A 12,853-nucleotide genomic window follows, 5' to 3' on the forward strand; every position below is an offset into this window, starting at 1 on the left:
GATCCTCCGACATAATCACTCCTAGGTCTTTGACGTTGGTGTTTCGCTCTATTTTGTGGCCAGAATTTGTTTTGTACTCTGATGAAGATTTAATTTCCTCATGTTTACCATATCTGAGTAATTGAAATTTCTCATCGTTGAACTTCATATTGTTTTCTGCAGCCCACTGAAAGATTTGGTTGATGTCCGCCTGGAGCCTTGCAGTGTCTGCAATGGAAGACACTGTCATGCAGATTCGGGTGTCATCTGCAAAGGAAGACACGGTGCTGTGGCTGACATCCTTGTCTATGTCGGATATGAGGATGAGGAACAAGATGGGAGCTAGTACTGTGCCTTGTGGGACAGAGCTTTTCACCAGTGACTTAACCTGATTCCTCATTTTTTCTTCTTCTCCCTCTTCCCCTTTTCTCTTTCCTTTTTCTCCTCTAGGTTGTCTTCCTTTCTTCTGGCTCGTGTTTCTGTTCCTTCATTATTTATTTCACCACTTCCCTTTTTCCCCACCTCTGTGCACTTTCTCTCCCTCTGTGGGCACCTAGCTCCCTTGCAGTGCTCCCCTTTCTTTGTATTTGACTGGCTCCTCCTTAATTCCCCACTACTACCACTACAACTACTACTACTACTTCTTCTACTACTACTATTACTACTACTACTCCTACTGCTACTACTAGTACTACTACCACTACTACTACTACTACTACTACTACCACCACCAACACTACCTCTTCCTGCCTATATATAGCCGTCCTGCTCCACTTATGGTTAGTGTGACTTTGTAAATGGTCCAGTTCGGACCGAAACGTCGTCGTACGCTCCTCTCTTCTATGTGTGGGTTATTTGTGCACTATTCTATGTTTAATTTTAAGTAATAATTACTATGTACTATTATCTTATCTAGTTTTAATTAGTTACTATGTATTAGGATTAGTTTGCCCGAAATGCATCAGCATGTTAGTGGCTATCTTTGTACTTAGCAAATCAAAACTGTAATTACACATTGTAAGCTTTACAAAGAAATAAACTTATTATTATTATTATTATTATTATTATTATTATTATTATTATTATTATTATTATTATTATTATAAGGAACATGTCTTGAGGTCTGCTCGCTAATGGGAATTTTGCTCGTGTATGGAAGCAAAAATTTACCCATTGACTGCTCCTATTTGGAAAAACTCGCACGTGGATGTGCTCGCAAGTAGAGGTTCCACTGTATATACAAAGTTTTCAGAGGTCTCAGCATTGTTTTAGACATGCTGGAGTATATATGAAACTTCTTGAAGCATGTTGTTAATGATGAGTGTCACTAAACTGCTGACAGGGTAAGCAATGGAGTGACTGCTGCAGGGAACCCTGGCTTTATTTGTTGTCATTGGTACACACAAACAGGTATGTCTGTCTGCCTGTCTATCTATCTGTCTGTCTTTCTGTCTGCCTGTATATCTCTGTTCTTCTGCCTGCTTGTGTGTGTGTCTTTCCATTTGCTTGTCTCTCAGTCTCAGAGAGCAACTTGTAAACCAAGATGTATTACAAACAATGCAGAAGTGACAGTGTATTACTTGCCAATCATGCTTATTATGTCTTATATCTACAAGCACTGAATAGTGCTTTGCCTGGAATTTTTGGATTATCCTAGGTAATTTACACTATGTATAATAACTGTTCTTATGTGTACATGTGAGAGAGAGACACAGAGATATAGAGAGAAAGAGATCTAGACAAACAGAGATGCAAACAGACAGAGACACAGACAGAGATATAGACAGACAGATACAGATAGACAGGCAAAGCCAGCCAGCCAGTCAGCCAGCCAGTCAGCCAGCCTGCCGAATACGTATTACACATGTTCCAGAATCGTTTCTGTTTACAAAGGGCATAGGACATTATGGCAGGATGACACTACCTGTGGTATCAAAAATGAAAGGATGCTTCACAAATGTTACCAATGGGTTGTTATTGGGGTTTTTGATATTTTTCCTTGACCACTTGTGGCCACATCCATCACTTTCCTCTTAAAGGGGGAGTGTTAATATAACATGACATCAGTCATATTAGTAGGTTGGTAGACAGCAACCACTCAGGGAAGTACTACAGTCCTGCCAGATGACTGTAAAACAGGAACCTTTAACTGCTTTACATGATGGTAGGATTGCTTGTGTCTTTTCCTGTATCATAAACACGCTGGATAACAGGTATATCTTGCTTCTTCTACTTACAATTAGGTCACACTGCATAGGTAGGAACATGCATATATACACATACACACATCTAGGTTTTCCTTCTTTTTTCTAAATAGCTCTTGTTCTTTATTTCCTCTATGTCCATTGGGAAGTGGAAAAGAATCTTTCCCCAATAAGCCATGCGTGTCATATGAGGCAACTAAAATGCCACAAGCAATGGGCTGGAGACCTGGAGTTTACCTGGAGAGAGTTCCGGGGGTCAACGCCCCCGCGGCCCGGTCTGTGACCAGGCCTCCTGGTGGATCAGAGCCTGATCAACCAGGATGTTGCTGCTGGCTGCACGCAAACCAACGTACGAGCCACAGCCCGGCTGATCAGGAACCGACTTTAGGTGCTTGTCCAGTGCCAGCTTGAACACTGGCCTCCCTAGTTTTGAAGGTTCTCATTATCCATCCTGTCATTTTTCTAGCAGATGCGATTGATACAATGTTATGGTCCTTGAAGGTGAGATCTTCCGCCATGATCACTCCCAGGTCTTTGACGTTGGTGTTTCGCTCTATTTTGTGGCCAGAATTTGTTTTGTACTCTGATGAAGATTTAATTTCCTCGTGTTTACCATATCTGAGTAATTGAAATTTCTCATCATTGAACTTCATATTGTTTTCTGCAGCCCACTGAAAGATTCATAAAGGTGGTGACCCTACAGACTTAAACAACTATAGGCCAATATCTAACTTACCATTGCTATCCAAAATCTTTGAGAAACTCGTGCACAGGAGACTGTATTCATTTATAACGGCTCAAAACATACTCAACCCCTGCCAGTTTGGATTCAGGAAAAATAAAAGCACTAATGATGCAATCATAAAAATGCTAGATCTGCTTTACACAGCATTGGAAAATAAGGAATATCCACTAGGAATTTTTATTGACCTAAGAAAAGCTTTTGACACAGTAAACCACGAAATCCTACTCCACAAACTTGACCACTACGGTATAAGAGGCCATGCGCTTGCTTATTTCAAATCTTACATTACTAATAGGTATCAGTACGTCACCATTAAAGACACAGCATCAGCAACACGGCCACTTGATACTGGAGTTCCGCAGGGAAGTGTCCTTGGTCCCCTGCTCTTCCTCATATACATCAATGACCTTCCAAACGTATCCCAACACCTGAAACCCATTCTCTTTGCTGATGACACGACTTATGTCATCTCTCACCCTAATCTTGCCACCCTCAACACCATTGTGAATGAGGAGCTGATTAAAATATCGACTTGGATGACAGCCAATAAACTTACGCTTAACACTGACAAAACTTACTATATTATGTTTGGTAGCAGAGCAGGAGATGCACAAATTAACATTAAGATTGACAACACTCTAATTACCAGAAATAATGGGCGAAAATTCCTAGGCTTATACCTTGACAACAACCTGAATTTCAGCACCCATATCCAGCATATAGCCAAAAAAGTATCCAAAACGGTTGGGATCCTCTCCAAGATACGATACTACGTGCCGCAAAATGCCCTTCTCACACTATACCACTCACTTATTTATCCATACCTTACCTATGCTATTTGTGCTTGGGGATCAACTACAGCAACACACCTAAAGCCAATAATAACCCAACAAAAAGCTGCAGTAAGAATAATCACTAAATCCCATCCCTGGCAGCACACCCCCCCACTCTTCAAAGATCTAAACTTACTCCCAGTTCAGTACATCCACACTTACTACTGTGCAATCTATATCTACAGGGCCTTAAACTCTAATATCAACCTTGACCTAAAACGCTTTCTTGATAGTTGTGACAGAACCCACAGGCATAACACCAGAAACAAACATCTCTACGACATTCCCCGTGTCCGACTAAACCTTTACAAAAATTCAATGTATGTCAAAGGCCCTAAAATCTGGAATACCCTACCTGAGAACTCTAGAACTGCAGACACATTCATCACCTTCAAAACTACCATTAGAAAACATCTTATCTCCCTGATACACCCCATCAACTAACTACACGAATACCACCTGGTGGTTCACACTTACACTCGCTCACTCATTTGACCATAAACAGAAATATTAATCTCAGTCTTAAAATAATGAATCCTGTGATACTCCAATACTGAAACTATATACTGTGCCAAAACAAAAAGCATTCACATTGCTAAACTCACAAACTAGTATTTAGTCACTTAGCCATAATACCAACTTACCTCATAATTTGTAATATTTTACAATTAAGAATAAAACTAAGTATGCCCGAAATGCCTAGCCATGCTAAGCGTTCTAGTGGTACACTCTGTAATCACAATTTTACTACATGTAAACCAAACAATAACCAAATTTCTGTAAACTCAGCATTGTAATCCTTATAGAGAATAAACTTTGAATTGAATTTGAATGTCTGCCTGGAGCCTTGCAGTGTCTGCAATGGAAGACACTGTCATGCAGATTCGGGTGTCATCTGCAAAGGAAGACACTGTGCTGTGCCTGACATCCTTGTCTATGTCAGATATGAGGATGAGGAACAAGATGGGAGCGAGTACTGTGCCTTGTGGAACAGAGCTTTTCACCGTAGCTGCCTCGGACTTTACTCTGTTGACGACTACTCTCTGTGTTCTGTTAGTGAGGAAATTATAGATCCATCGACCGACTTTTCCTGTTATCCCTTTAGCACGCATTTTGTGTGCTATTACGCCATGGTCACACTTGTCGAAGGCTTTTGCAAAGTCTGTATATATTACATCTGCATTCTTTTTATCTTCTAGTGCATTTAGAACCTTGTCATAGTGATCCAATAGTTGAGACAGACAGGAGCGACCTGTTCTAAACCCATGTTGCCCTGGGTTGTGTAACTGATGGGTTTCTAGATGGGTGGTGATCTTGCTTCTTAGGACCCTTTCAAAGATTTTTGTGATATGGGATGTTAGTGCTATCGGTCTGTAGTTCTTTGCTGTTGCTTTACTGCCCCCTTTGTGGAGTGGGGCTATGTCTGTTGTTTTTAGTAACTGTGGGACGACCCCCGTGTCCATGCTCCCTCTCCATAGGATGGAAAAGGCTCGTGATAGGGGGCTTCTTGCAGTTCTTGATGAACACGGAGTTCCATGAGTCTGGCCCTGGGGCAGAGTGCATAGGCATGTCATTTATCGCCTGTTCGAAGTCATTTGGCGTCAGGATAACATCGGATAGGCTTGTGTTAACCAAATTTTGTGGCTGTCTCATAAAAAATTCGTTTTGATCTTCGACTCTCAGTCTGGTTAGCGCAGTGGTTCCCAAACTTTTTCAGCTTGTTACCCAATTTAACATGCCACATAAAGCATGTTACCCCTTTCACAAAATGTTGTTATTATTGATATATATGGCTAAATTAAAACACTTGAGATATTTTCTTTTATTTATTGTATTTGAACATTGTGCATCTCTAATGACTATTACCAAAGATGTCAAGAACATCAGTGGGATGGATGGAGTTGCATACTTGAAGCTAGTTTAGGAATTCTTGGCTTCGTGTTTGAAAGTGCCAGCCTGGCATCGTTTGCAACATTCAAGCGAGTCCTCTTTTTTGTTTTCATACCCAGCACAGTTGAGAAGCCCTTCTCGCACAGATACGTTGTTGAGAATGATACCAACAACTTCAAGGCTCTCTTGGACAGAGTTGGCGAGTCAGGTAGTCGTGAAATCCAAAAGGAATCTGCATTTTGGTTTTGGAATTTGATTTTCAAGGCTTCATTGGCTCGCATTGTGATCCACTCCTCCTTTGCAGGGAAATCATCATCATGAATGGCATCATCAGGTACAGAGAAGGGATGAATGATCTACTGAAGAGTGGCTGTTTCTTGGTCACTCTCTGGAAAGTAGTGATGCATGCTTGTTTCAAGCCCACATACCACACATACATTATATATAAAATTAATAATAGCTACAAATTCACAGTAACAGTGGGTAAATACTAACTATATACTGCACAAGGCAGTACACATACATACCAGCTTATGTCTACCTCGGCTGATGCTCACAGATAAACTGACAGTGTGAAATAGAGGCAGCCTCAGGAAGTGAGTGACGCATACTGGACAGGTCGATCTGGGCTACTGAGTGACTTTTGTCCTGAAGCATACTTGTCAAAATACTTTTGGGTTTCCACACACTTAGCTATATATTTCTTCTTTTCTAATACTGTATATTAGTTTTTGATGTTTATTGTTATTTGGTTTAACTTTATTACTTACTTATAATAGGTTTACTTTACAACTTTATATACTAAGACAAAGTTAACAATAATCCTCATACCGGGTACCGCATTGTTTTCTTGATTTTCAGAATTCATAACTTTTTTTCTGTCACCCCTCCATTACCCCCCAAAAATGGTTAAATTACCCCCAGGGGGTAATTTACCCCCAGTTTTGGAACCACTGGGTTAGCGGTTTGCTAAAAACTGAGTCATATTGGGACTTGAGTAGCTCACTCATTTCCTTGCTGTCATCTGTGTAGGACCAATCTTGTTTAAGTAGGGGCCCAATACTGGATGTTGTTCTCGACTTTGATTTGGCATAGGAGAAGAAATACTTTGGGTTTCTTTCGATTTCATTTATGGCCTTTAGTTCGTCCCGCGATTCCTGACTCCTATAAGATTCCTTTAGCTTGAGTTCGATGCTTGCTATTTCTCTGACCAGTGTCTTCCTACGCATTTCAGATATATTGACCTCTTTTAGCCGCTCTGTTATTCTTTTCCATCGCCTGTAAAGGGAGCGCCTGTCTCTTTCTATTTTACATCTACTCCTCCTTTTTCTTAGAGGAATAAGCCTTGTGCATACATCGAGTGCCACCAAGTTTATCTGTTTTAGGCATACGTTGGGGTTTACCTGGAGTTTACCTGGAGAGAGTTCCGGGGGTCAACGCCCCCGCGGCCCGGTCTGTGACCAGGCCTCCTGGTGGATCAGAGCCTGATCAACCAGGCTGTTGCTGCTGGCTGCACGCAAACCAACGTACGAGCCACAGCCCGGCTGATCAGGAACTGACTTTAGGTGCTTGTCCAGTGCCAGCTAGAAGACTGCCAGGGGTCTGTTGGTAATCCCCCTTATGTGTGCTGGGAGGCAGTTGAACAGTCTTGGGCCCCTGACACTTATTGTATGGTCTCTTAACGTGCTAGTGACACCCCTGCTTTTCATTGGGGGGATGGTGCATCGTCTGCCAAGTCTTTTGCTTTCGTAGTGAGTGATTTTCGTGTGCAAGTTCGGTACTAGTCCCTCTAGGATTTTCCAGGTGTATATAATCTTGTATCTCTCCCTCCTGCGTTCCAGGGAATACAGGTTTAGGAACCTCAAGCGCTCCCAGTAATTGAGGTGTTTTATCTCCGTTATGCGCGCCGTGAAAGTTCTCTGTACATTTTCTAGGTCGGCAATTTCATCTGCCTTGAAAGGTGCTGTTAGTGTGCAGCAATATTCCAGCCTAGATAGAACAAGTGACCTGAAGAGTGTCATCATGGGCTTGGCCTCCCTAGTTTTGAAGGTTCTCATTATCCATCCTGTCATTTTTCTAGCAGATGCGATTGATACAATGTTATGGTCCTTGAAGGTGAGATCCTCCGACATGATCACTCCCAGGTCTTTGACGTTGGTGTTTCGCTCTATTTTGTGGCCAGAATTTGTTTTGTACTCTGATGAAGATTTAATTTCCTCATGTTTACCATATCTGAGTAATTGAAATTTCTCATCGTTGAACTTCATATTGTTTTCTGCAGCCCACTGAAATATTTGGTTGATGTCCACCTGGAGCCTTGCAGTGTCTGCAATGGAAGACACTGTCATGCAGATTCGGGTGTCATCTGCAAAGGAAGACACGGTGCTGTGGCTGACATCCTTGTCTATGTCGGATATGAGGATGAGGAACAAGATGGGAGCGAGTACTGTGCCTTGTGGAACAGAGCTTTTCACCGTAGCTGCCTCGCACTTTACTCTTTTGACAACTACTCTCTGTGTTCTGGTAGTGAAGAAATTATAGATCCATCGACCGACTTTTCCTGTTATTCCTTTAGCACGCATTTTGTGCGCTTAGTGTATCTTCCCAGCTTATATCGGTTAGGACTTGGTTTACTTGGTCCCACTTTATGTTTTTTGTTACTGAAGTTGAATTTGGTGAATGCTCCCTCGTGACTAGTCTCATTATGTCGGTCTGGGGCTTCACGCATACACGTCTGAACCTCAATTGTGTTTTGATCGGAGTATATTGTTTTTGATATGGTGACATTTCTTGTCAGATCATCATTGTTAGTGAAGATGAGGTCTAGTGTATTCTCCAGCCTAGTAGGCTCTATTATTTGCTGGTTTAAATTGAATTTTGTGCAGAGATTTAAAAGCTCGTGTGAGTGTGAGTTTTCATCAGAGCTGCCTCCTGGTGTTATTACTGCAACAATATTATTTGCTATATTCCTCCATTTTAGGTGCCTTAAGGGCACCTAAAAATCGAAAATATATGAAAACTGAGTTATTGTTACCAAAAAAGAGCTGAACTTTCTGGCTACACGCTGGTATAATTATTATCCTTGTACGATGTTTCTAAAAGGAATTACAGCCATTTATAACAGGCATGGTGACAGCGCTGACGCAACATATTGCGTAAGAAGAGCTGACTCGGCTTTGTTTACGTTTTTTCCCCGTGTTATTGTTATCGTTTTCTTATATCTTTATGTCTAATATAATACAAATTCACCATCTGAGATCATGCCAGAGTGGGCGGAGATAATATGATCAAGGAACCAATTGGGAACCCCTGGGAATAGTGCACAAAATGGCCGACACCTCCAGCCAACAAAATATTCCATACCCACGCTAATATCAATTATAAGGCTTTTTTATCTATCACAATTGATCTATTATGATATAATGCAATATAATAATAGCATATAAACATAAAAAGTACACCTTAAAAAATAATATATAGCATAATATGATGCCCCAAGGAAAAAATTTCTATCGATATTTCCCCTGAAGGTGAAGAGAGGGTCCGACCTCTCTCATCAGTGATGAGAGAAAATGGATTTACAATGGTTAACTGTAATAAACACTCGTAGGTCACGGAAAAAGTGTAAAATAAAGCGAATTTTTCGGGGAAAAAAAATATCTCCCGGGCACCTGGGGTGCCGCGCGCTTCGGCCTATATCTCGAAAGTAAGTTATTTACCTATTTATGGATTCTATATCCTTATTTATGAATGAATTGACTTGATTTTCACAACAAACATATAAGAATGATTGCTTTACAAGTTTTGTGGTACCTTTCTGAACTATCCCAAATATTTTCAGATTTGTGTGGGCAACAAGACCGACATCTTCCAAAATGTCAAAAAAGTTATGAAACTTTATTTTTTTTAGCATGAACGTAAGATTTATTATATAAGTGGAACTTCAAATATGATGGAATTAGAAGTGTTCTATCAGCAGAAAGTGTCAAAACCACTTTTCCAAGTACCACTGAGTACTTGAGTACTGCCAAATGTAATTTTTCGTAAATTTTGCATATTTCATTTCCTTTTTGGCCGATATGATTGAAACTTCAGCAAAGGCTCTTTAATATAAGCTTCTAATAGTACACCAAAAAATGAATGTAATCGGTTCATAAATAAAGGAGTGGTCTCCGAAACCTTCAGCTCCTATCATCTATATACTAGGGAGCCACTGTAGTATACACTATACACTATGTATACACAATGTTATCAGGGAGACTTTCTTTCCTCTGACAAAGAAAAGTTCTATTATTATTATTTTGCACACAGAACACAGGCCTATGATTCCCCTCTGGCAGTAAACTCTGCTAGGTAGTGCATACTAATTCTCGTTTTTTTGACTCAGTATATAATGTTTTCCGCCCAAGATTGGTTCCAGGCGCTAGAGGGATGTATCGTATAGGATTGATGGCACAAATTAAAGTTCTAGCACGTAAGAGCGACTGTGAAAACATGAGAAAACCCGGAGCACAACGAGGCACGCAGCACTGGATGTGATTTCAGACATAAGTCGTGGTTGGTAAGCTTATTTAATTTATAGATTTACCCTTCAGGGAAGGAGTAGATAGTTTTACTGTTAGTATATTAATATTAGGTTTACTAAGGCAACTGTAGATAATAATAATGTAGACCTAAGACCTTAACATAGGTAGTAATAGGCCGATAATGTAGGCAAACACTAGGTTAAGTTAGCTAGGGAGAACTGGCAGCCCTAGCTTGAATAATGAGTCGCGGGTCTCAAAGACACAATAGAGTCCTTCTTAAGACAGACACCAACTGGACAAGATGTGCCATGATCAGCAGACGGCGCCCCGCACATGTCTTCACATTTGAGACCTAGGGAAATCTGGTAGAGGCACCTCGATGTACCGTAGATGACCTCCGTCTGGCCAATACAGTAAGACAAGACCTCCACTTTATCTCGTAGATTTCTGGCCAGTGTCTGGGGAGAATTGTGAGTGAGTTTGATCTGTGGGCCCGGTGTGCAGCAGGCAGTGCATGCCCAGTAAGGACCAGTGTCTCTTGGCAGTCTGGAAGCTGGTGTCCGTGTCTGCATAGTTTTACTAGGGGATACATACCCTCTTGGATATAGGAATTTCTGAGGTGCAGGCAGGTCACTAATAATGATTGAATATTGCAGGAATTAAGGCTCCTGGTTGCACTTGGTTTCTGAGGGGAAGTCCAAAGGGGCTAAGGCTAAGCTTAGGGAAGTTGAAGATTTATTTATTTATTTATTTATAATTTGAGCACACATACAGAGGTACAAAAAAATACAGATAAGAGCAGCATGCCAAAGCCACTTATACTATGCATAGCATTACGGGCTGGCTTAAAATTAACTTAAGATTAACTAAGCAATGATGAAATCAGTGAAAAACATTAATGTAAACTGATTACTATAAAGCACAAGTGAGTATTACAAAGACAGGTCATATGGTTGCATGCATTGTTGTAAATTCAGTAGAATGGAGTATTCTGTTAGGTAGTGTATTTAAAAAATAATAAAGTTAGATTGGGTTTTAGGATATATGCTGCAACACCAAGTAAGTTAGTCCTTTATACATGCATGCAGGCGAGTTTCTTGCAACATCAATCATTTGTGAAAATCTGTCCTATAAGACACTTGTGAGGCTGAGGTACCCACCTCAGAGCTCAGTGTCAAAAGAGTTTGCCAGGGTAGGCGACTCACTTGGAGACAGTCCACACAAATTTTCACAAAAGTGGTCCTTCGAAACTGTGATGTGGAATAGCTAGGTTAAGCTATCATAGCTAGGCCACAGTTAGGAACCAGTTTAACAGAGTTAGGTTAAGTTAGCACACCTAGGCCCAGAGTTACACAGAGGCTAGGCCAAGCTGACTATACACAGAAGTTGTTATTTGCAGTAATTTACAGGCAGGCCAGGTAGGCTAGAGAAGCTTGTGAATTTAATTATTTACAGTGATTACAAGTAATCCAGAGTAGGAGACTTGTGTGTTAATTACTTACAGTGGATTTGCAAGGTAGCCATAGTTAGGCTAGGCTTGTGCAATATTTACAACAGTTATAGTAGCTAGGACAGATTTTACCTAGTTATTATTTACATGGATTTCTAAAGACAGGTTTAAGCTAGCACACTAGTTTGGTTAGGATTTACCTTATCCAACCATCCATGCTAGACTGAGTAAGCTAGGTCAAGCTGTTTACACACATTATTTATTTACTGTTTCACAAGTTGATTTGTTGAATTTATTTGTGTTAACTAAGTGATTTTAATTTGTATACTGCACTTTTTATTGTGTGATTTTCATTTTCTTTGATTCATGTTAATGTGAGATTTGTGAATTGTACCTGAGACTAGGTTAAGTCCTGTAATTATTTGCTGGCATTGTACAGGAAAGTGCTAGGTTAAGCTTTCACATGGATACACATTTTGATTGGGATTTGAGAGCTAACAGTGTACATTTTAAGTCAGAGTAGAGTCAATATAACAAAGGGAATTGTTAAGCTTGTTGAGAGGCCTTGAGACTCGTTCATTCTTACCTAACACCGTGACGTGCTGTGGGGTGGACTGGTTAAAGTACAATTAGTGTCACACTTCTCATTAAACTTCGACAATGGCAGATGGGAGTTCAGGAGAGTCTGGTTCAGTGTTAGCAAAATTAAAATGATCAGTGGTGGCATACAAAGGTCATCTGAACAGAATGCATAACAGGTGCAAGGCTACTTGCCAATGCAGTAACGTAGACTGCGTTGATTTGCAAGACTGCTTGAAGAGTTTGGGGGAAAAATGGGAAGCCTATGAACAAGCATTCTCAGCATATGAGCTACAGGCTATTGAGGATAATGAATCCCAGGGTAGTCTTCAGCAGGCTCTGGACGAATTCACTAAGGATGATGTAGATTGTCATCAGGAGATGAATACATACAAAGATAAGTTAAGTACATTAAAGGCTAGTATTCCAAGGGGTGGTGTCGAACACCGCAGGTACCCCAAACAGCCACACACCTGTCAATATGTTGCCCAGGTTGCCCCAATTGAATTTACCGACATTTGACGGAACCCTAACTGAGTACATTGCTTTCTGGGTTCAGTTTAAAGCCCAGATAGATGACAGGAACGATTTGTCAGATGCCATCAAATTGCAGTATTTGCGGTCACAGCTCAAGCCTTAGACTTGGT

This window comes from Cherax quadricarinatus, chromosome 93 (assembly GCF_038502225.1).
Source record: "Cherax quadricarinatus isolate ZL_2023a chromosome 93, ASM3850222v1, whole genome shotgun sequence".
Lineage (NCBI taxonomy): Eukaryota > Metazoa > Arthropoda > Malacostraca > Decapoda > Parastacidae > Cherax > Cherax quadricarinatus.